The following is a 26884-nucleotide window of genomic DNA, read 5'->3' as shown; positions in this document are numbered from 1 at the left end:
AAAGAAGACACAGCAGTAGTAGTTGGAACACTAATCAATTCCAGACTTGACTACGCAAATAACCTCTACCTAGGACTACCGAAATACCAGATTGCTTGTCTACAAGTTGTCCAGAACACTGCAGCCAGACTGGTAGCGGGTAAAAAAACGTGGGAACCAATCTCCCCGGTCATGAGGACCCTCTATTGGCTAGCCATAAAGGATCGAGTGACATTCAAGACCCTCTGCATCACCCACAAATGCACGCAAGGAAACACACCGCAATACTTATGTGAGAAAATAAAACACTACACCCCAAATCGATTTTTAAAGAGTTGTATCTCAAAAAGAACAGCAAAGATGTATTAAGAACTGGCTTTCTTCCTGATTTATCAGTGATCTCTGATCTTGGAGCTTGGAGCTCTAGCATTGGGTATTCCACTTCTGGCTGAGACTGAAAGGCATGATATCTGCTATTGGAATCCTTCAAGTCTGTGAGTATGCTGACCTGAACCATCGTCATTTGGATTTGGCTGGAACAGATTGAGCTGCTTTATTTCAAGGCTGTCTTTGATCCTCTGTAATGGGGGGTCATTGAGATCTGGTAAGCAGGCATTTCCCTCGGTGGTGGATTTCACACAGGTGTTTCAAGTCTCAATTTTATTTCACCATCTTTACACAGACTTCATTTTATTGATTTGTGTTTCTTCTGGACTTATTTGGTTCACACAATACCAATTTGTTTCATGTAATAATACACTGTTTACTTCACTGGATTATTATATCTATTTTTGTGTTTTCACACATTCATGTGCACCAAGTGGTAATAATCATTATTTTTGCCTAAATTTTGTGCAGACAAATTGCAATTAGCGCAACCTATATTTTTATCACCCCAAATTGAGCCTTCTGATCAACTAATAAGAACCTCCTCCACATCCCCAAATCTCACTACAAAACGAAAGGAGAACGAAGATTTGCTGTCCAAGGACCTCAGTTATGGAACGCTCTACCTTCAGACATTTGGATGGAGGAAAACCATCGGGCCTTCAGAAAAAAACTTAAGACCTATCTATTCTGAAGCATGGCTGGACGACTGCATTGGCTACAGCGCCTTGAGGTGATTTTGTTCGCATTTGTAGCGCTATACAAGTTACTCACTCACTCACTCACCTAACGAGGCTCAACCAGAACATCCACCTCGATAGCTTCAAAATGCAATTCCTGCAGACAATTCAGGCAGTCCAACTGACAGACTGGATGATTTCAGTGATTCTGCAGGATGCTTACTTGGATTTTCAAATTTTCCCTTCATTCCATACAGTAGGTACTTGAGGTTTGCGGTGGGTCAGGTTTCAAGTGCTGCCTTTCAGTTTCGGATATTCATAGAGGTACTAATATCCGCTCTAGCAATCTGCGAGAGAAGGGATTGAGGATATACCATGACCTGGATGATATCCTCCTCCTGGCAAGCAATCCAGAACAGCTAGTACCATAAAAAGATACTATTGCAGTCCCTGATGTAACTGGGGTGGCTTATAAACTACGACAAGTGTCAAATAGTGCCAACACAGCAGTGGTGGCAGTTCTACCATATTGGCGGAATAGACCACGGTTCCCTCTAGCCATACGCCTCAGTGTGAACTCTCCAATCAGGATCCCTCCTTTTTCTCAGCTTCTGTCTCAGGGCACACTAACTCATCCAAACCCTCAGAGGTTGGAACTTTGAATTTGGAAGTTGAAAGGCGAAGGTTGGAGGCCCTAGGTTGTTCCCCAGGGGTCATATCCATCCTTCTTAGAGCCAGAAAATCTGCAACAAATGCAGTATATACAAGGATCGGGACAATTTTTTGGTAATGCCCCCATTTATAACTAGCTTTTAAAGCAAGGTGCACAGAGGCTGTTAAGGCACTGGTGAACCTGGGTAATAGTGATGGCGGCAAGTTCCTCCGCAAGTCTCCCGAGAGACTGCCGGAGGAACTTGCCGCCATCACTATTACCCAGGTTCACCAGTGCCTTAACAGCCTCTGTAGGCCGATACCCAGGCATGTTTACCCGGTGTATTTGAGATACCCTACTTATTAGGGATCTTAATAATTTTCTGATATCCGGTGGGATTCTTTATTATCCCTCCCCCCCCCAGGCATTATCATCCTCCATTGAAGACTTATTGCCCTGATCTAGGGTTTTTACTATTTGCTTAAACGTCCAGCAGCCCGGACATAGCTAACCTTTTGTGCTGGGAAATTCCTTTTCTATGCCCAGTGTCTACATTAATTGGATTATCACCTCTGCTCCAAACACTATCTCCAACCATACTGAGACTCCGTGAGGAAGCGCTATAAGATAGCGCGAAACCGGTCGAGTCAACTAACCGTGCAAGTCATACCACCGCAGACATTCTCTGCCTGCACCTTCACAACTACACAGGACTATTATTATTATTTGTATCCATAGGTTGCCTTTCGTGTTTTGAAAGTCTACAACCATATTTTTGATATATTGTTATCTGATACTCTCTTACTATTCCTGTGCCTTTGTTTAGAGAGGCTTGCTAAGTTTTCAAGTTGGTTCACCAGATAGTCTTGCTGCGAATGGCAATCTCATTTTAATATGTATTATAATTTTCCTTTTATGTCTTAATAAACCAAATTTTTTTTGAGAAAATTATTCTCTGTATTGACTATATTTTGACCAACCAATTGTGCCTAAAAAGTCCAATAACTTGCCCCCAGTTACTTCCTTATTCCTTGTTTCTATTCCAACGGCCTAAAACTCGTGATAAGGAAATATTGTGTAAGTTTAAGATACGTGTGCTTTACATTCCTCCTCCCTTGTTGGTTTCCCCTGTTTATAAAAACGATTGACTTTCTCATTACAGCCAGAGAACTTATGAACACACAAGCCTGTTCATGTGTCATTTGGTCTCTCACGGAATCCGGGGTGTCACAGTGGTGGCCTACTTAACCAGCGTGAATTTGTCAGAGTGTATAATTCCTTTCACCTGGTTACCCTAAGATGCTTCCCCACCATCCTGATCCCTGGTCAGGATTTTCCTGCAGCAACGTCAGGATTGGGTCTGGACTCTGGACTCAGAAAGCTCTCAGTGACTGCCTAATCACTTACTCATCCAGCTCTTGCATCCGCCTCCACTCCAACTCATGATAGTGATCCCTCCAGAGTATTCTGTCATTTCCACCAGCCACAGCAGCAGATGGACTCTGGTACATGGTTCTTCTTGGTAGAAGTAAGTGTTTATGACAGCTAGCCTTGTTAAACATTATCTACAGCACCAGATTATTGTTTTTCTTAATGTATCTCATACACACTTACCCGCTAGCCAAAATAATTTAATAATTACACTATTTGTGCCAAAAACAGAGGTTTTAGTTGTACAACATTTGCAAATATATGTGGAAGCGGCACTGCCTTGTCAATGCCTCTCCTTATAGTGTGGTCCCAAATCTAGTCTATGAAATTTTCCAAGTTGAAGCATATATAGCAATGGATATGTTAAGAACGGGTCTGCCTGGAGGCAGCTCATTCCTCTTTAAAAGTGTAGGGACACACCAGTGGTCCAGCAGAGCAACAAACCCGCAAGCATACATGACTGCTTTTCATGTCAAATCTTAATCGATAAAGTCAATTCATTACAAAGGAACAGACCAGCAATATGTTGTTGAAACTGCTATAGAGACATCATAGATAACAACCAAACTGAAAAAAGCTTTGGCTGTAGCTTGACTTTACACCAATGCGTAAAAGAGAAAATGATTGCCTTTCTCTAAGTTGTCATTTCATTTCGGAAAGTGTATATTTCCACTTCTTCTTAGCAAAGACAATAGTAACATCGTAGAGAGAAAAAAAATATTTAAGCAACTGGATTGTTACCTAATTTCAAACTGCTACCTTCAATGCTTTCTATGTATTTTACAGTTAATATGATGAAAACGCTCGGGGCTGTTATCCTGGATTAAACGAACACACAGTTGACATATTCTCAGTTTTTTGTATTGATTTACAACTGACTTGGAGTTAATGTAAACAGTTTACTTCTGTATTGGTATTTTGTTCATATTGTTACAGTTTAACACATTATACAGAAAAGAACATTGTACTGTGAAGAATTTTCATGCACATCAACAATGTGAAGAGGTGCTTGCAAGTGAGACTCCGATCACCAGATTGTCAGTCTCTACTATGAGAAATTAAAGGTCAGTAGTATATTTACGGTTCTACAATAACCAAAAAGTAATAAACAGTATGGCAAATTATAACGTCTCAAATAAAAACAAACTGGGCCTCAGTTTGAACGCAGAACTCCCACCATTGGTAATATCAACACATTTGATTCTACAAAGTACAAGTTAGAAACAGAATAGACAAATCTGATTGACTGTTATGTTACCTAGTTGGTTCTGGCTCAACTTAATGTCTAGGGTAATCAGTTTTTAACATGCCTAAGATCTTTCAGCCACAACTATTTCCATTACAGAGATGCACCAGAGCAAGCATTGGCTCCTCATTGATTTTTAGCTCCAAATTACAGACACCAAAAAACTTGTCTAAGCCTAAGAAGATTGATGAGATTCCCAGAGAGGGACACTGGGTATTAAACTCACATTTCTGAACTTGACCTTTCCAGTTGAATATTAGATGTATTTATTAAAGCAAGTTGAAAGGATGCTGGAAAATGCTCTGATTGAGGACCTGCCCAGGTGCACCTCACAGAAGAAATCAATATCCAGAAGAGGAGTAAGTACTGAAGGGACTTGAAGAACACAGATAGCAGAAATACTTTATCAGTCATCAACATTTTATAGGGTGCAACACACCTTTTTCAAGATGAAGCCAATACTGCAATACTCTCTCTCCATACATATATATATATGTATATTACACACACACACTGTATGCTCAAATATTTTTCCGCATTTTTCTGCTCCTCTAGCTAAAATCTTTATAACATAAAATAATCCAAAAAAGAGAGCAGCATTTTTCATAAACCCAGGAACTCAAGTGCAGGTCTTTACCATTTTTTTTTAAATAATAAAAAAAACAAAAAACAAATTCAATAATATTTTTCCATACATATTACATATGAATAATATAAGATGATACCAGTCAACATGATCTCTGGTTATGTAAAAATTAGACTAAGGTATTATGCAATATATTTAAAACTCCATGACTACCACTTAAAGTGGAACGATAGGTAAAACATTTTTGATAGAGAAAGGGGGGGGGGGGGGTGAAACCCCTGTCATCTTTTTTTTTTTTGCCATCTCTGTTTCATTGCAAAGATTTCCCTTCACTACCTGTCCCATAGCCATACAGGAAGTGAGCGGAAATCCCTGCAAATTAGGGGAATTCCCTGGGGACCCCCAGGTCACCAGAACCAGTGTCCCCATAGGCATATTTCTCCTGTATTCATTTTCTGGGGACAACCCAAAAATTGGGATTTTCTTTCACTTTCACTTTCAAGGATAATGGTAAACAGGACATATTGAGAGGGTGAGACTCCTTAACGGGGGACACAGACTGCAATAAAAACTGCTAGGTGTTCAAATCCCTCACCACTGTATCCAAAACTAAAAAAAAATTGCCTTTAGTTATACTTTGAGATGCATGAGTGTGTGAAATTCCCAAGTCTGGCCTGTCAGCTGAGATTACTACCTCCATCTTTATAGAAAAATATGCATTCATTTAAAAACAGACAAATAAAATGGCACCATAGCCTTAAAGTTACCAAAACAAAATTGTGTGATTATACAGTACATAGGTTAAACTACTTAAGCCCTGGACCATTTTGCTGGCCAAAGACCAGGCCACTTTTTGCGATTCGGCACTGCGTCACTTTAACTGACAATTGCACGGTCGTGCAACGTGGCTGCCAAACAAAATTGACGTGCTTTTTTCCCCACAAATAGAGCTTTCTTTCGGTGGTATTTGATCACCTCTGTGGTTTTTATTTTTTGCGCTATAAACTAAAATAGAGCAACAATTTAAAAAATATATCAATATTTTTTACTTTTTGCTATAATTAATATCCCCCAAAAATATATAAAAAAAATTTTTTTCCTCAGTTTAGGCTGATACATATTCTTCTACATATTTTTGGTAAAAAATCGCAATAAGCGTTTATTGATCGGTTTGTGCAAAAGTTATAGCGTCTACTAAATAGGGGATAGTTTTATGGCATTTTTATTAATATATATTTTTTTACTAGTCATGGCGGCGATCAGCGATTTTTATCATGACTGTGACATTTTGGCGGACACTTTGGACACTTTTGACACCATTTTGGGACCATTGTCATTCTTACAAGCGATCAGTGCTATAAAAATTACACTGGCAGTGAAGGGGTTAACCTGTAGAGGGCGCTGAAGGGGTTAAGTGTGACCTAGGGAGTGCTTCTAACTGTTAGGGGGCGTGGCTTGCTGTGACATGTCACTGATCGCTGTTCCCGATGACAGGGAACATATGATCAGTGACATGTCAAGGGGACGGGGAGATGTTGTGTTTACACTGACATCTCCCCGTGCTTCAGCTCTGTGACCCGATCGCGGGACACTGGCGGACATTGAGTCCGCAGGTCCCGCTGGCACGGTCACGGAGCCCGCAACAGGGTCGCGAGCACGCCGGTGGCGGTGCACGCAACCACACGGCCCGCAAATTAATGGGGGCATATATATACGTCCATTTGCGCAGCTGTGCCATTCTGTCAATGTAAAAGTGCGTGCGGCGGTCAGGAAGCGGTTAAAAACATAAGCAATTAAAATGAGACATTAAGTTGATTATGATTCATTTAATTCTCTCCTGTTTGCTAAATATATAATTCTGACTGTATGAGTCTGCTAGTTATTTATAACTTGTTGCAGAATCAGAGCAGTTAACCTTTATTTTTCTACTGTGTGTACTCTTTCTTTTGCTTTATTATATAAAACTAGCAGTCTTTAAAGGGGTTGTAAACCCTCTGCATTTTTTACCTTAATGCATTCTATGCATTAAGGTGAAAAACCTCTTTTAGTGTAGCAGCCTTCCAGTGCCCCGTTTTACTTATCTGAACCCTGTCTTCCCAGCGCCAGGAACGAGCACACCCACTCTTGCCGGGGTCTCGGGTCCTTATTGGAGCAGTGCAGCCATTGGCTCCCGCTGCTGTCAATCAAATCCAATGATGCAGGAGTGGGGGGGTGGGGCCGAGTCCTGCTGTCTGTGTCAATGGACACAGCAGCAGGACTCAGGAGCGTGCCCGCACGGGTGTTCCTAGGGAAGCGCGTCCCCGGGGGGCAATTAATGCGGAAAGGAGCCACTGGGGGATCCCAGAAGAGGAGAATTGGGGCCAATCTGTGCAAAACCCTTGCACAGAGGAGGTAAGTATGACATATTTGTTATTCTTTTTATTTGTTAAAAACAAACCTTTAGTGTCCCTTTAATTTGATCCCCATGGAGGTCCTTCAAATCTAGGCTTAGGTTGTACAGTAAACTAATCTCCAACTTTTTCTGAACAGCTCTGTGCTGAGATGCAGCCATTTTCATTTAATGTTAAATACCACAACACCAGTAATGCCGCGTACACCCGGTCGTTTTATGCGATGTAAAAAAACTACGTTATTAAAAACGTCAATTTGATTGACCGTGTGTGGGGGGAAAACGTCGCTTTATGTCTTGTAAAAAACAACAGAAAAAAATTGAAGCATGCTTAAATTTTATGTGTCGTTTTTGCCCAACGTCGTTTTTTGTGTCCAAAACATTGACCGTGTGTAGGTAAAAACGTCGTTTTTGGCCCGCGCATGCTCAGAAGCAAGTTAGGAGACGTCGGCGCTCGTTCTGGTAAAACTACTGTTCAGAATGGATTAAGCACATTCGTTAGGTCGTTTTAAACTTGTAAATAAGAAAAGAATGCGCTTCTTTACACCCTGCTTTTAAATGCTACTCAAAAATGTTCGTTTTTTTGCGGCTGATCTTGTTACATAGTTATGTCAAGCTTTTAACTTCATTATTTATTGTTAGCTAATGTTTTGGTTTGTGTTGTGTTATTTAGGTGTATGTTCCGTCTTCTAAATTTAAAATATATATATTGGCCAACATTTTATTTGTGTGTTTTTCTTTTGGCCTAAACTTTTGGTGAAATATTTTTTTATTTTTTATTTTGGAGTGTGTGAAGTGGCTGCAACAACATATATTTTTTTTAAGTTACCCACAAGGAGGTTTTTCAACCTTGTACATTTTTTCTTCAATTTTAGGCAAATGGGTCTGCCCACTCACTAATGATCTCTCAACTTCCTAAAAAATACACATGTTCAAATTTGGCTGATAAATCAAAATTGCATTTATTATGCATAAATATTAAATAATAAAATGGTGGCAAACCAAAAAAACAACTTCCTAAAAACAAAGATGCCAAGGAAGCCAGCAGTAGAGAGCGTGCTTGAACTTAATTAAAACAAGTGTCCCCCAAGCCACCAATCCAGGCTGTGAGTCCAATATAAATTCCATCAGGGGCACCGTGTCATTTTTTGGGCTTTCTCTTCCCAGCAGCCTTCCCTGCAGTCTTCCCTGCAGCCTTCCCTGCAGTCTTCCCTGCAGCCCGAGTCCTTGTGGGCTGGGTTCCTGGAGGCGATGTAGTGCCAGGAGCCAGAGCAGCCTCAGGAAGAGGAGGAGCAGGAGCAGGAGGAGCAGCAAGGACAGGAGGAGCAGCAAGGACAGGAGGAGCAATCCGCACAATGTCGGTGTCGTCATCGAGCTGCCCCAGAGATGCCATGCTTATGGCTTTGAAGATGAGGAGTTTGCAGCGCACACGCTGGCTCTGCTCCAGATTATGGAGCTTGGCTGCAATGAGCGCTGCGAACCCCTCTACTTCACTGGGTGGCTCTCGGATGGCCGCAGTAGCTTGGCGAAGCAGGGTCTGGGTCTCCTCCTCCATTTGGCGCAGACTTCTGTGCCTTTTTGCGGGAGTGCAGAGTGGAGGGATCCGGGAGATGGTATCCCGCCGGCGTGCCTCCTGGGTCCCACTGGGGCCTGCCACCTCCTGGCTCCCAGTGGGTTCTGCCACCTCCTGCCTTGCAGTTGGCCCTGGCTCCCCCTGGCTCCCTGTGGGGCCTGGCTCTCCCTGGCTCCCTGTGGGGCCTGCCTCCTCCTGGCTTTGCTCTGCCTGTGTATCCAAAAAAGGGACATAGATTAGGTTTCTTTTTCATTAAGCACACAAATGTTTACAATCATGAGAGATGCAAATTGAATGCCAATATATATTAACCACAGGGTCGCCATCCCTAATTATGTGGCCCCTTACACACCTTCAGACATGGTCCCCCTGGAGTTGTGGAGGTTGTTGCCGGCTGACATTTTGAATTAGGGTGCCTTTACACCAAAAAGCAAACTAGTATATTTGTTGTCAACTAGATTTTACCCAAAAAGTGTGTTTGTCATCTGGGACCCCTTGCATGTGTATTGCGTCCCCCCCCCCCCTACTGGCCTACCAGAAAATGACACACAATCATTCTGACCCGTTCATTTTTCTATCTTGTCCACATCCTGTTTTGACACTACTGTCTATTGCTATTTAAACAAAAAAATTAACATTCCCTTTGAATTTAGAACACTAGTAACCTCAATTTGACATCATTATTATACTTGTCATATACAAATTTCATATACAAATTACATACCTGGCTCCATGGGTCACAATTGGGGTCCTCCAGGAACTCTTGATCTTCCTCCGAGCTTGCCTGCTCTTGTCTGCAGGGAAGACTGGAGGATTGGCTGCTGGGAAGCTGTGAGCTCCCTCTTGGGGGAAGGGTAGACAGGGATGCCCTGGTCTCAATATGGTCGTCCAGGAACTGCAGCTGACTGTAGTACCACAGGGTTGGTTTGTAGATGGAGTCAGCTGCAGCCCCAGACCTCATTGAGGCCAGGACTTGGACCCGTTGGGCCCTGTAGGTGCCCCTGATGGAATTTATTTTGTTCTTGACTGTGTCTCTTGTGGCGTGGGGGACCCTTGTTTTAACAAACTCCAGCATGCTCTCCTTTGCTTTTTCCCTGGCATCTTTGTTTTTATTGATTGTTTTTTTGGTTTGCCACAGAACAGGATGTTCCTTCCATTTCTGAATGAATTCAGTCATGAACTCCGCATCCTTGAAGGGATCCATGATTTCTGCAAATGAAACATATAATCAAAAACCTAAAATGTCAGTAAAGCCACTAGCTTTCTTACCATATATAGCCCACAAACTCATTCCCTGTTCACTATAATAAAGTCAAAAAATTAAGTTACGTACCGTCGTTTGCAAAGATCGTGACTTCCGCCTTCTTCACCAGACTCTGCACGCCGCTTACAAACACTTCCGATCCCTTTTTACACTACGCACGCGTGACGCTCCGCACGACACCCCGCCCCTGACGTTCGGAATCGTCCTTTCCCCGCCCCTTCTCTGTCGTTTTGTGAGGAAGAAATGATGGACGACATGGATGACAATTCAAGCTCAAGCCAGGAGGCAGGCCAGGCCCAACCACGCAAGTTTGGAAAACGCAGGAGCAGAGAGCAAGTGCGCAAAAGTTGGTCAGACTTGAAGAAGAGAGAACCCAGCAACTTGCAAAAATAAATAGGGTGATTCGAAGAAGAAGTAAGTATTTTTCATGTGTATTAATTATTTGTGTGTTCTTTGTGCCATGTGGTTTTTCTTTCAGGTTGACCAGAATTGTTCTTATGATTGTGGGCGCATGATTCTGTCGTCAGAGTCGTCGTTCATTCGCTGACTTTCAATCATAAAATACCATATTTGTGAGAAAGGGCATCATGCCTATTTTGCATGTGCAAAGGGGAGTTGAATCACTGTATCAGACAAAAAGAGCGTAATTTTCGTAATTTGGGGCGAATGAACGACGACTCCTAGGACCAATTATTCGACCCAGAAACATGAAAGTTGTGACATCTTTTTGGTTTGAGGTGTCATCAATTGTGGTTTTGATGTAGATGTGTTTCTAACTCAATTTTTGGAATAAAAAATACCTTAATATACAGAAAAAGGAGGGTTTTCTCAGCAGTTTTCTTTATTACACATGTGGACTCGGTAGCACAATTGTTTGTCACAATCACAACCTATGTCGGGTGTCACACAGGGGTGAGCAGATCCAGTGGATACTTGGTTAGCTTCCATGTAGAAAACGAGACCAAATGTACCAAGATTTAGAATTACTTTGTGAATGGATAAAATACTGGTCTATCTTATTTGAATGGTTTTTAAAAACAACAATATTGCCATCTTTTATTTTTCCAAATATATGTTCTTTGACTTTCAGGCCGCTATAATGTTTTAAGCTCATGTTTTTCCTTTCTTCAATCTCGTAGGGCACAATGAAGCAGCAAGGCAGGAGGCACAAGCAAACCAAGCCACACCCCCGAGGGATGTAGATGAAGGGGAACCTGCCACAACATCGGGTAAAGTAACATATACCACAGCTTCAGGTAATGTAGATGTAGGCCTACATAATTTTAATACATGTTTTGGTCCCACATTTCAGGAAGAAATCGGGCTGGTGAGGGACTTGACACCTATAGTGCCCAGCTCCTCATCGCAGAGGTCTTGTCATGCAGGGCCCAAGTCGAGGACATCCGTCTTGCCTGCCGCGAAATTCGTCACAAAGCCAAAATGCTGGAACGCCAGCTGAAAAATGTTATCAATGTTTTGGGGAGGGTTTAATTTCTTGTGGGCTTTTTTTTTTTGGTCAAAAAATGTGATTTTAGAATTAAACCCCCCCCCCAAAAAAAAAAAAAATTATATTTTGTCATAATGAAAAAAATAACAAAAAAATAAACAAAAAAGTGATTATATTTTGTCATGATGAAAAAAAAATAAAAAAATAAAAAAATGATTATATTTTGTCATAATGAAAAAAATAACAAAAAAATAAACAAAAACGTGATTATATTTTGTCATAATGAAAAAATAAAAAAAAATGATTATATTTTGTCATAATGAAAAAAAAATAAAAAAATGATTATATTTTGTCATAATGAAAAAAATAACAAAAAAATAAACAAAAACGTGATTATATTTTGTCATAATGAAAAAAGAAAAAAAAAATGATTATATTTTGTCATAATGAAAAAAAAAAAAAAAAATGATTATATTTTGTCATAATGAAAAAAATAACAAAAAAATAAACAAAAAAGTGATTATATTTTGTCATAATGAAAAAAAAAAAAAAATGATTATATTTTGTCATAATGAAAAAAATAACAAAAACATAAAAAAAAAAGTGATTATATTTTGTCATAATGAAAAAAAAAAAATGATTATATTTTGTCATAATGAAAAAAAAATGATTATGTTTTGTCATAATGAAAAAAATAACAAAAAAATAAACAAAAAAGTGATTATATTTTGTCATAATGAAAAAATAAATAAAAAAAAATGATTATATTTTGTCATAATGAAAAAAATAACAAAAAAATAAACAAAAAAGTGATTATATTTTGTCATAATGAAAAAAAAATAAAAAAATAAAAAAATGATTATATTTTGTCATAATGAAAAAAATAACAAAAAAATAAACAAAAAAGTGATTATATTTTGTCATAATGAAAAAAATAACAAAAAAACAAAAAAAATGATTATATTTTGCCCTAATTTTGGAAAAAAAATAAACATATTTGTACTCTAAAAAATGTGTGGCTAGTTATTTGTATCAATGCTGACTCATTAAATAACTCAGGTATATTTTGTTTGTTAAGATTGACACTGATGGGAATTTTGTACATCCCAAACACATGGCTCGATGAGAACCTACGAAAAATAACCATTCCCCAAAATTATAAAAACCAATTATAATCTAAATAATTACACTGTTTATTCCAGAAATGTTTTTTATTTATTTTTTACACAAGATCGGGCATTGCAATGGCCCCCCTCCCCATAAAAAAATCCACATAGGATTGACGCACTGCACGTGCAGTTTGGGGGGCCAAGCCTGTATGGCTAGCCTCACGGCCCGGCTCCGGAGCCACAACATCTGCCTCATCAGGCAATACCGTTAGGTAAGTTGGCGAATGTCTTCTTAAATAATTGTGTAGAATGCAACAACATAAGATGATGTGATTCCATTTGTATTCCGCAAGGTTCATTGCAGTTAAAAACAATCTGAATCGGCTGGCCATGATTCCAAAGGCATTCTCTACCACACGTCTTGCCCTGGCCAGCCGATAATTAAAAACCCTCCTCTCATGGGTGAGGGTGCGTTGGGGAAATGGCCTCATGAGGTGGGGACCCAAACTAAAAGCCTCATCTGCAATAAACACGAAGGGCAGACCCTCTTTGTCTCCTCCGCAGGTGGCAATCCTAGGTCCTCTGACTGAAGCCGTTGGGCGAACTCCGTCTCCGCAAAGACACCGCCGTCCGACATCCGACCATTTTTCCCAACATCCACGTACAAGAAATCATAGTTGGCAGACACCACCGCCATCAAAACAACGCTGTGGAACCCCTTGTAGTTGTAAAAATGGGATCCACAATGGGGTGGGGGCACGATGCGGACGTGCTTGCCATCAATGGCTCCTCCGCAGTTCGGAAAGTTCCAACGCTGGGAAAAGTCCGCTGCCACAGTCTGCCATTCCTGTGGCGTGGTGGGGAACTGTATAGAAATATAAGAAAAAATATATTCAAACAAACATTGTGAACAGAATATCTCAAAACATTCAAGGGATCCCCAAAAAAAATTAAAAAATCTGTTAATATTACAAAATAATATGGGATCACTAAGCATATTAATCACCCCCTCTGATGTGCAATAAAACAAATTAGGGGGAGGGGGGGCCCAAGATGAGTTTGTGACCTGACAAACAACCCCCAAAAATAATAACCTTAAAATATATTTTGTCAAAATATTAAAATGTAATCCAAAAAAATGTGGGGGGGGGGGTTTCTACAATGGAGGCCACAAATAAAGGGGGATATAGGGACACACAAAATGCAGCACTACAATGGAGGCCACAAATAAAGGGGGATATAGGGACTAGGCTAGGTGGGTTTGGCCACAAAATAGAATGCTGGACAGGTTGGCTAACTAAAATAAACATGTAGGGCTTAAAATGTTTTGAAAACCAGCATACATAGAGACAAAGTGAACATTCTCAGCATATTACAAACAGGTTAATTAGGGAGTGTTTTTGGGCATAGTTTGGGCATAGTTTGGGCATTGAAAGGACACCACTTACCTTAACATAGTCCTCCTGAAGAACCTGAATGATGGCGGAACAGGTCTCCGGGATTATGATGCCCAGAGCCTGGGGGGAGATGCCCGTCGAGAACTTCAAGTCCTGCAGACTTCTCCCTGTTGCAAGGTAGCGCAACGTAGCAACTAGCCTCTGCTCAGCAGTGATGGCTTCCCGCATAACAGTGTCCTGTCTGGTGATATATGGCGACACCGAAGCCAAAAGCTGCTGAAATACGGGATCAGGCATCCTAAGAAAATTCCTGAAATCATCAGGGTTATTTTCTCGGATCTCCCGCAGCAGAGGCATATGAGAGAACTGGTCCCTGCATAGCAACCAGTTCTTGGTCCACAACCTCCTCCTCACCCTGTTCATGGACCGTTGCCGGGATGCAGCACACATCCTAACAACAAGCACAGCACGATCTCGGCGATGAGTTCGTACCCGCAACATGGCTAGAAAACGGTCGTCAAATCAGATCAGACTAAAAATTACGCCCTGAAGTACAGAATAGCCTCTGAAGAACGACCTGCTAAACAGCACCGTGCACAGAAAAACGCAATGCCAAAACAAATACGTCTTGAATACAAGCACTGTATCACAGATCAAACGACAAATACACAAACTGTACAACAGAAAACGAAATTTAAAGCACAAACACTGAAAAGCGCGAATCGTCTCTCACCAAACTTTTACTAACACGCAGCAACACGATATCAGCAAAAGAGGCCGTCTTCCGCATGGAAACGACCCTTTATAGGGACGTTGTACGTGCTTTACGGAACTGCGCTTTGCTAGAGCGTTTGGAAAAAGCGATGGTGTGTATGCTACGTCGTTGTTCAAATTGAAGTTTCAAAAACGTTGTTTTTTTACATCACAGAAAACGTCGATTTTTTAGATCGCATAAAGTGATGGTGTGTACGCGGCATAGGAGTATACTGTGAGGGGATAGTGTTTGAAGTGACCCAGATCCCCAGACTATGTACATACTCACAACAAGCAGTAATTGTTGAACTTTAAAACAAGCCCCTGTGGTCTCCTGTAGCTGAAAGTACTGTTGAATAATTCATTGTATGGATGTCACTAAAAAAATAAATCAGATCCATAAAAATATACAGAGATGTTGGAGCATGTGACTCACTCCCCTTCTTTTTATGTGGATTATCCTATTGCTGTCACATCCTCAGTACTGTGTAAGCTCTGAATAGAGCATCTCAGAGAATAAAAAATGCAGCTGTTCGTCACTCTCCACAGCCAAACATAGTGGCAGGGGAGGAAAGCAAAAATAAGTATGTGCTGCTAGGGGAATTAGGCATTACAACCAGTATATTGCCTTGCAACAGCAGTGATGAAAAATCTTCTATTGGGGACACCTGCTTTCTTGGCATCAGTTTAAAAAGGAGACAAGGAGACATTCCCTTGGTTTGCGGAGATTACCACTTGGGAAACTATTCCTCCCACTGATACAAGGCACTATTCCTTCTACACCATCAATGAGACATAACTCCTGTCACTAATACCAACAAAAGGGGACTATTCTTCCCACTGACACCAATGATGGGACAGCATTCCTCCCACTAACACCAATTGCAAAGCCCTATTCCTCCCAATGACACCAATGATGGGACATTATTTCTTCCCCTAAAACCAACAATGGGGCAGTTTTCCTCCCACTAATACTAATGGTGCATTTTTTACTTTCATTGATGCCAGGGTATTTCTGCTGTTACTGTTTGGAGAGATTTACTGCTGATTATTTTATGTCCCTGGGACAGAAAGTGGAGGGAAATTTTCCTACTTTAGCCATTCTCTACTCTATCCAAAGCAAAGTAAACTCGGCTTTAGATTGTAAGTCTAGTGGATAATTTTATAAGTATGTAGAAGTATTACATTATTTGATAAACCAGGGAAAGATTAGAACCTGTTAGGTTGTTTGCTGTCTGCGCCCCTATTGGAGAATTTTTTGCCTGACTTCCAATAACAAACAGTGTTACATTTGTTGCACACCAAATTGACTACAATTGCTTTCTGACAAGCAAATCATGGGAAAATCCATGTAGCAGATTGTAATGTGGAAGGGCTTTCTGTATTGGCTTGACTGGCATTATAGGCAGATGATATGTTCCACAGTGTAAATTACTAACAAGATTTTGGCATGGTTAGTACGAAAGTGAATGAAAGAATCATTTAGATGTATTAAAATACATAGTGGAGTATGTATGTTTGTGTGTGTGTTAAATATGTGTTGCTATTATTGAAATCAAGGTTTAGTGAATAAGGAAGAAACCCAAGTGACCCTTTTACCAGTTTCCAGTTTCAAGGTGTTAGGGAGTTACCAGCTCACAAATCCACTACTAACACTGCCTACTGAAATGTTTTAGCAGGATGCCCGAATATTTGTGCTTCTCCAGCACAGCTAATACCAACCAGTATGCTTAATGCACCAAGCTGGTATCTTTCATAGGTATAGGGACAAACTGTACATTTTAAAAATGGTAGAAAAAAAAAAAGTGTGAGGATGGGTCCAAAGTGTTCCAATCAGATCTAGATTTGTTGATGTTAGATGTAAAAATGCAATAAGTGAATCAACTTCTCTGTTGTATAGTTTAAATTACTTTTTCAGCTGATCTGTTACATTGAGGGAACCTTGAGGGAATGCCATTACCTAGATAAATCTCCCACAAGGGTGCAAAAATACAAAGCCTCTTGCTGGAGAAATGTATGTAAATTCATGCAAGTCCTTGAAGCTTCCCGCCTGTAAATAGCACATAAGGATCAATAATAAAATAGGGCTCCTAGGATTAGACCTTAGTTATAAAACATAACTTTTACTGTGTCCACATAAAAGCAGAAAATAAACGTGCAAAGGAGTTAGAAAAAAATCCCTGCAGATTCCCTTACATCCAGTACTTCATCGGGGGATAAAACACACATCAAACACACACTGGTATACAATGATCACAAGACCACAGTCAACTGCAGCATAATTCATTTCACATCATTGTGTTTAACAAAGAAGAACATATTATTCTATTCAAATCTTACAATGACAAATATATAAACTCTTTAGACAATTTATTACAAAATAACAAACCTATGCAAAGCTTACTTCTCATTTGTTATTTGACATTTTCTTAACAAACCTTTTTACATTTTCTACATTGACAAGCATTTCTACAACTTGTTCAAAGTTTTTTTTAAATCAAAGGCAATACATTACCAATCTTGCCCTTGCTTTGGGGCACTAAATGTTTGATCAGCTTTATGTTTCTTCTTAAGCATTTCAGATCTGCCAAATAAAAGTTTAAGTTTACAATTCTGTCACCTGTAAGTCAGGATGCAATAGTTTTATCTATGACACTTTTTCATGCATTCACATAGCTGCTGTCACAATAGCATCCTTCTGTATTTCTTCTTTAAAGGCTTTTAAAATATCAGAGATTCTTGTCCATATTTTTTGTTCCAAATGCCAAGTTAACCCTCTACATTAACTGTATGTTTTGCTTTGGTGTCTATTAAATGTTCTTTGCGATACAAGCCAAGGAAGCTTAGACCTCTGTAGTGTATTAATATTTTTACTAAACAGAACAGCTGCATGTACAACTGCAGGATACACAACTCATAGTTTACAAAATATGCCTACAACATGCACAAGCCAATTATCCTTTCTAGCAAAATAAGCATGTACAATATGTATGCAATCAGTAAACGAAACAGTTGCTCAACTTGGGTTGAATTGGGTCCTCCAAAGTCTTCCAGCACACATTTTGCTCTATGTTCCAAAATAAAAACAAAAAAACTCTGGGCCAAATCCTCAAAAGAGATATGCAGGCGGAACTGCTGTTCAGCCTGCGTATCCCTGTGCCTATCTTTGGAACTGATCCTCAGAAGCAGTTTTCCAAAGATAGGCAGAAGATCCGACATCTGTAAGAGACTTACACTGTTGGATCTTAGGATGCAGTACCGCATCCGCCGCTGGGGGCATTTCGTGTCGAAATGCCGCCTAGCGTATGCAAATGAGGACTTACGGAGATCCACAAAGCTTTTCAGCTTTGTGTTTTCTGCGTAAGTTTACGTTTGCATACGTAAAATTAGTTCTGCTCTTACAAAGTGTAAACTAGTAACACCTTGTAAAAACAGACCTTTTTTTCGATCGCCGCAATTTTTTTTTAATTTTGAATTTTTTTTCCCGGCGCGTAACTTTTTTTTTACCCGACGCAACTTTATTGTCCTGTCGCAATCCACAAAGCCCGGCGTAACGTAATTTCGCGCGCTGCCCGTCGGGAAAATGACGTCACGAGCATGCGCAGTACGGCCGGCGCGGGAGCGCGCCTCATTTAAATTGTCATCGCCCCCTGCAGAAGAGGACCGCCTTGCGCCGGAGACATTTAAGTTACACGGCCTGAAATTTCTAGGTAAGTGCTTTGTGGATCGGGCACTTAGGTAGAAATTTTAAGTCAGTGTAACTTAAATGGGAAAAGATAAGTTAGGCAGGATCTTTGAGGATTTGGCCCTCTGTCTCCCACATGCTTGTTCAAAAGGCCTAATTCCTCCCCCTAACTTCCTGTGCACCATATCATGTATTTCCTCTGCTGAGTTCATAAACCAGTCTGACTGATTCATTTGCATATCAATAGGGGGAGCCTTCTGTTGTGCTCTATATATATATACCCCTCTATGACTGACTGTAATTTGAGGTTCCCCCCCATCACCCCCCCCCCCCCCCGGAAATAGGTGGACCGGAAGTCACACAGCCGCCATTTTCTTTCCTGGAACCACCGCTCGAATTGCCCCATGTTTACTCCCCTGTTTTTACTAATGGGTTTTCTGTGTACCATGACTGCGCTCTTTCCCCCCCTCCCCTCCTTTCCACCATGTGGGTCGCGCTCTGTTTGCTCACCATGAGCCGCATCCGTTCTGTGTCCAGCCTTCTCTCCCCGCAGTCGGAAGCCACCAATCCCGTCCGGCCAGTATGAATTTTCTTTGTTTTAATTTTAGATCTGATTGATTTTTCATTGCCCAGGCTGTTGCTGCTAATGCATCAGCCTGTTTGATATTTGTGTATAACGATTCCATGTCTATTGTGACGAGCAACATGGATTCGTCTACTTCAATTTGTCCAATCTGCTGGATAACATCCCTACTATCCTTGATGAATGCATGTCCCTTTCCAGCCAAAGGCTGTAGGAAAACGTTGAGATATTCACGCAGTCTTGAGTGAACAGATCATGTAAAAACCACAAGACACAGTTTTTGACAATTCTTTTATTACATTTTTTTTTAAAAAAGTGTCCCACGATGTACATCCACCGTCCATCATGCTGCCCGACAGACACGAAAAATAGAAGAAAGCAACCAAAGCTCTGCATCAATGGGAGGCCTCCCGCCGACTGCTGTCTTTTCGCTTTGACAGCTGTTATATAGTCATGTGACTTCAGAAAGAGGGGGGGTCATCCGGTTATGCCCTGCCCTTGCCTATATAACACACTCTGCTTGAATTCTTTCGTCATATACCGCTCCCTCCAGTCTGAATATAGATATCAGAGATTCCAAACCGCTGACAACCAATAACTAGACAGTACTCGTTTTGGTTGCTGAACATGAACTGGTTTATTTGAGAACTCACACAAATTTATACACCAGGATGACAATACAAACTGTAACAAGAAACCTAATTAACATGAGCTAATTAACTAAATATTTAACCACAGAGATATGACCTTTCAGTGTAGCCTTGTCGTCTCCTTGCTCACTGACTATAAAATATACATTATCAATACAGAACTCCTTCACACAATAGCAGAGTATATTAGCACAAATAACCATGGGTGAAAGACCCTTAGAGCCCACACTAGACTTATTTACAATAAACACATTATAGCAGACAACAGACAGGTGGCTGGAGTTGATGACATCAGCATCTGCTATGATTCCCGACAGTATGAAGCAGTCACTATTTCTAATATGGTATATACAGGGTTACCAGAGTCTGTGTGTCTTGGGGGGACATAGACTTGAATCCAAAGTAACATTACTTCAAGGGTCACCCAGACATACACCTCACAAAGAGTATTGTTCCCTTAAAATCCAGGGCCCATAATCAGTAGGCAAGAGGCTAGCCTCTTTCACGGGTGAGTATATCACAAAAGTTTTTAACAATTATTTTATTAAAAAAGAAGAAAAAAAGTGTCCCACGATGTACATCCATCGTCCATCACACAGCCCGACGGACCTTCGAAAAATAAAAAAAATGAACAAAGCTCTGCCTCCATGGGAGGCCTCCCGCTGACTGCTGTCTCTTCACTTTGACAGCTGTTATATAGTAACGTGACGTCAGAAGGGGTGGGGTCATCCATTAATGTCACCAGGTGGCCCACGCCCTTGCCTATATAACAGCTGTCAAAATGAACAGACAGCAGTTGGCGGGAGGCCTCCCATCAAGGCGGAGGTTTGTTAGTTTTTTCGGTTTGTCGGGCGGCGTAATGGACAGTGTATGTACACTGCGGGGACACTTTTATTTTCTTTTTTAATAAAAGAATTGTCAAAAGCTGTCTCTTGTGGTTTTTAAATGTTGACACAATGTACCCCTACCCATTCACATAGGGGGGTCTGGGATTTAGGGGCTTCCAGATTCTGATAAGCCCCCTGCCCGCAGAGCCCAGCAACCACAGCCCAGGGTTGTTGGGAAGAGGCCCTTGTCCCCATCGACATGGGGAAAAGGTTCTAAGGGATTGAGGACGCAGAGCCCCCCTTGCCCCAAAGCACCCACCCCCCTTGTTGAGGACATGTGGCCTTGCACGGTTCAGGATGGGGGCACTCACTCGTCCCCCCTCCCTACCCTGACCTGCCAGGCTGCATGCTCGAATAAGGGTCTGGTATGGATTTTGGGGGGACCCCACGCCAATTTTATTTAATTGTGGCATGGAGTTCTCCTTAAAAATCATACCAGACCGAAGCTTGTGGACTAGGGGGACAGACGGACCCTAAGCCGTTTTTTTCATCTACATTGCCGGGAGCCAGCAATACATTACAGCTGCAAGAAAGTTTAAATGACATCTTTTCCCATTAGAAATGTCATTATTGCTGTGGCATGTTCTATACATCACACAGATGTGCGGCTTTACAGGCAGACTAAGGGGGCCCCTCAGGCACAATATGTAAAGGAATATCACATTTTTATTATTTCACTTTAAGCATCGTTAAAATCACTGCTTCTTTAACCTCTTCTGGACCAGCCGCCAATGTTTTACTGTGGCAGGTTGGCTCCCCTGGGCAAAACGATGTTACCTTATGTCGCTTCGCCTTATGGCCACTAGGGGGCACGTGCACATAGCCGAAGGCACGCATGCATGCCCGCGGCTCGCCGCCGGAGCTGATGCGAGTGCCCGGCAGGCGTGATGATCTCCGGTCACACGCAATCGCTTGTGACAGAGTGAGAACCGGGATCTGTGTGTGAAAACACACAGATCCTGGTTCTGTCAGGGGAGAGGGGACTGATCATGTGATCATACAAAGTATGAACACCGATCTGTCATCTCCCCTAGTTAGTCCCATGCCCCCCACAGTTAGAACACACATTAGGGAACACAGTTAACCCCTTGTAAATGGAAAAATACTGTACCTATTAGAAAAAAAATATATATAGTGAAAAAATAATAAAGAAAATAGCAGCAGCTCAAAATGTGAGATATACACATGTACAAGTTGCAAAATATAAAAGAGAAGCTGCGCTAAAAAAATTGAATAAGTGAACAAGTGATCGTGGTACAAAAGAAAAAATCACAGTCTGTATACCACTAAGGATAATGAATAGTAAACAGTCCTCAAAGGCTCGTAAATAAATAATCCAATGGTTGCATGCAAGTTGAGTGAACTCTTGACAAAAACACCACCAACAGATGTGCACCTCCACCACATGAATTTCACGCTTACTGAAAGGCAAGCTTGACAAGTGCTGCATATCAGTGCTGCCTATCAGTGCACATCAATTCTACATATCAGTGCCTCCTCATCAGTGCCCATTGGTGGCACTTTATCAGTGTCAACACATCCGTGCCCATCAGTGAATCGTTTGTATTATTGTTCTGCCCCTGCTTATGCTTTGTGTTTGCAGATTGACGCAGCTTTGTCTATTATGGGATCTGGATCATTAGTAGCTTTTAATTTAAAGCAGTGTGTGTGATGTTAAAAATAATTGTAATTCTAGCCATCAAATTCGTAGCTAAATTCAGTTTTTAGCATTTAGGTTTGAAATGTGTATATTGCAGTGTCTGCATTGAGGTGTGTCCACAACTGATATCTTTCAGACTGTCTTCCTGAAATCTATCAACACTTCTCTCATGGTGGATGCCTGGGGATTGTCATAGACTACATTCTTAGTGTTACACAACTCTAATCCTTCATCACCTACTGTGCAGGGGAACGGCTATTTTCTGATCCTTTGGGTATTCACAAGCACCAGTTGCAGTTAGATATTTCTCTACTTTTTGTTCCTATTTGCAGTTTATAAGATTTATAGATTACATTAAAGATTTTATTCTATCTGGGTATACTTTTCTCTGTGTGTAAATGTACTCTTAATAATCAGCCTAATCACAAATATGTATCAACATCTTAAAAACAAAACAAAACAAAAAGGAAAAGATTACTAGGAGGTAGGGTATTTCCTTGTAGAAGAGATATGGTAAATCTCTTCTGCCAATTTTTTTTTTTTTTTTTGTGTTCGCTGCCTGGTGCACAAGCACAGTGCAGCCAGTGTACACCCCTAGCCCATTCCAAAATTAAGTTGGGTGCAGGAACCATGTAACTCAAGTGCAAAGTAGTTACATCTGCAGCAACTGCCTTATGGCCGGAAAGGGAAGATCCTGTATGCAGAAGAAGCAGCTGAAAAAATAGAGGCAGTAGACAGAGCAGCAATGGACAGTACTGAACTTCACTGGAGGAAGGTGCACAGAGGTGAGCTAGCCATCATGCATATGTTGTGCACAATATGGGACACACCCCCTGAAAAATAGTGGCTTATTTCCAATTTAACATGGCAATTAACTACCAAAAGTAATCCTTGTTCGGGAACTTCCTTTTATGTAATGACTAGACATGTGCACAGCAAAAAATTTCGTTTATTTCTGACTCGTTTCTGTTCGTTTATCGTGATTCGTAACGAGTCGTAATTTAGTAAGATGTTAGTTATCGTATTCGTACTCTTTAGTATTTTCGTAACACTCTTTTTTCCTTTTCCGTTTTTTTCTGTTATTCTGTTTATTTTTCGTTGAATCGAGATTAGTATTTTCGTTATATTTTGTATTCTGCCGCGTTCGTAATTTTAAAATGATTTTATTCGTTCCTTCGTTTTTACGTTAGTTTAATTTTCGTTGTTTTGCTATTCGTATTTACATTATATTTTCCATCATGCCGCGTTCGTATTTTCGTAAGAAATATATTTTCGTTGCTTTATGATCATTCGTATTTTCGTGTCTAATTTCCTTTGATTGTAAAAACGTACTTATGTAGATTTTATTGCATTCGTAATTCTGTTAGAATACATTTTACGTTTTTACGTTTATTCGACACACTACTCGCCGTAATTTTGTAATTCGTACTTTACTGTGATTGACTTGACTGTCTTAGTTAGCACACACATCCTGTCTAGAATGAAGTCTGACGTAGAAGAAAACTAAAATATGTCAGATATTACAAATACAAATCTAGAAATTAGATGCACTGCAGTCTAACACAGAAAATTACACAAGGAGCCAGGAGGTAATGAGAAAGAAGCTCATTGGGGGAAGGAACAAACCTCTTCAGTGGAAAGGGACAGCACTCAGTGGCTATTGGTCAATGTGCAGAAATATTTCAGTACTAACGGAAGCTAATTTACATTATTTCGTATTTTCGTTGTTTTCATTTCCGTTTTCCGAAGATTCGTAATTTATTTTTCTTTAGTTTTGATTTTCGTTTTTTATTCTTTGTTCGGCATTTCGGTTGTTTTCTTTTCGGTCTTCGAATATTAGTAAGTTTGCATTTTCATTTATTTTGTTTTTCGTAACAATTATTTTTTTTGGGATCGGTATTTTCGTTGTTTCTATGTTTCGTTTCTTTCATCTTTCGTATCTTCGTTGTTTTTCATATTCGTTATTTTTAAAATATCGTTATTCGTTATTAATTGCGCTAAACCGTTCGTTCATTCGTATGTTAACAAATCAACTAAAATAACGAAAATTTACGGAAAACGTATTCGTAACTTAAAAAATTGCACATGCCTAGTAATGACATTGATGTCTCCCAACTGCTCTCCTGCCTTGTCACCAAATAGCAACAAAAAGGCCCATGGAGATCAGTATGATGAGATGCAAGTAAAAAAAAACATGAAAACATTATTTAAAGTGCTATTAAAGCTTCAGATTCTTGTTTAAAAAAAACTGTTATGCTTACTTGCTCTGTGCAGGGGTTTTGCACAGAGCAGCCCCATTCCTCCACTTCTCCAGTCCCTCACCGGTGTTCCTGGCTCCTCCCCCTTGACCAGTGCTATCAATAGCAAGCCGCTTGCTCTGGGGCATTGGTGTGTACTCGCTCCCAAGCCTTGCTCTATGTGTCCATAAGATGCATAGAGCCATGACTAGGCCCTGCCCCCCCCACCCCTGTCTTCTTTGGCTTACTCAGTTGAGAAAAGTGGAAATATAGTGCTGGTCCCATAGGCTTATTTTACTGCTATTGTTATTGGTAACGTTTTACTGTTGGTGTAAATGATCTGGTTTCTGCGCAGGCGACACCCCAGAGGATCTCCATAGTCTCCTTGGCTTGAAGTGTGATGTAAAAAGGGTTGAAATTGAAGTTCCAAACCACTGCTAAGAGGTTCAGATACAACTTTATTCCATTAAAGGTCAAGAGTACAATTCAAAAAATAGCCAATGCCTTTTAGGGGTCTAAGTGCCTCCTTCATCAGGGTTTAGAAACAACTTTCATTGACTCAATATCATTACTATTGACTGTTTGGTTTTAATTATGACCCAGTGGAGGGGATATTGTATTGATATTAGATTGATATGAAAATCTTCCTATGATCTTTATAGACCCTGATAAAGAAGGGAACCTCGACCCTCCAGAATGTGTTGTGAATACTTTTTGAATTGTATACCTTACCTCATTGACCCAATGGCTCCCACTGCTGTCTCAGCCAATGGGGAGAGGGAGTCCTGGGACAGCCAAGGATCCTGTGCACATCACTGGATCTATTGGGGCTTAGGTAAGTTATGGGGATTGTGGGGGGAGCAGCACACAGAAGATATTTTGCCTTCATGCATAGAATGCATAAAGGAAAAAAAACATCAGCCTTTACAAATTCTTTTAGAAAGAAGGCAAACTACATATCATCCAGTTAGGGTTTAGATCTACTGGAACGAGAACTAGCCAGTTTAAAAAAAAACTTGTGTGTGGAAGCACCTGTAAGCTGGATGATTGCAACCAGGAATGTCAACTCAATATAGCATGCAAAGAACAAAACATTCTGACTACTGTACCTTATGAAAATAAATGTGTTTTACTCACTGTGTACTCAGCTGTATAGTTTTTATCTATCTCTTGTAAGTGGCCCCAGGTAGAAAGATTCAGTGGCTTCACTAGGGTTGGTGTCACCCGGTGCGGTAAAACATGGTGTCACCCCCCTCTGTCTAGGCTGCCCAGCACCAAGCAGGCAGCGCACAGGCACGGGGCGCACCCCAAACCAGCCCCTGCAAATGATAGTATAGGGCAGTATAGTGGCTGGTTAGGGTATTATAGAGTGGTATAGTGGCAGGTTGGTGTAGTGGGGTGGTATAGGACAGGTTAAGGTGGTATAGGGCATGTTGGGGTGATATAGGGTAGTTTTGGGTGGTATAGGGCAAGTTAGGGTTGCATAGGGCAGGTTGGGGTGGTATAGGGCAAGTTAGGGTGGCATTGGGCAAATTAGGATGGCATGGGAAAGGTTGGGGTGGTACAGGGCAAGTTAGGGTGGCATTGGGCAGGTTGGGGTGGTATAGGGCAAGTTATGGTGGCATAGGGCAGATTGGGGTGGTACAGGGCAAGTTGGGGTGGCATGGGAAAGTTTGGGGTGGTACAGGGCAGGCTGGGGTTGTACAGGGCAGGCTGTGGTGGCACAGGGCAGGCTGGGTGGTACAGGGCAGGCTGGGGTGGTACAGGGCAGGCTGGGGTGATATAGGGCTGTTTGGGGTGGTACAAGGCAGGCTGGGGTGGCACAGAGCAGACTGGGGTGGTACAGGGCAGGCTGGGGTGAGAGAGGTCAGGCTGAGAGAGAGAGATGGGGCTGAGAGAGAGAGAGATGTGGAGCTGAGAGAGAGAGGTGGGGCTGAGAGAGAGAGAGAGAGAGAGGTGGGGCTGAGAGAGAGGTGGGGCTGAGAGAGAGAGAGAGAGAGAGAGAGAGAGGTGGGGCTGAGAGAGAGAGGGTAGTGGACAGAGAGAGAGAGGAGCTCAGAGAGAGAGGGTAGTGGACAGAGAGGGGGCTGAGAGAGAGAGGGCAGTGGACAGAGAGGGGATGAGAGAGGTGGGGCTGAGAGAGAGGGAGAGAGCGGTGGGGCTGAGAGGGAGAGGTGGGGCTGAGAGAGTGGTGGGGCTGAGAGAATGAGAGAGAGGGGGTGGGGATGAGAGAGAGAGGGGGGTGGGGATGAGAGAGAGAGGGTGGGGATGAGAGAGAGAGAGGGGGGT

This window comes from Rana temporaria, chromosome 1 (assembly GCF_905171775.1).
Source record: "Rana temporaria chromosome 1, aRanTem1.1, whole genome shotgun sequence".
Lineage (NCBI taxonomy): Eukaryota > Metazoa > Chordata > Amphibia > Anura > Ranidae > Rana > Rana temporaria.
The sequence above is the reverse complement of the archived record's forward strand: the minus strand, read 5'-3'. Positions refer to the sequence as shown.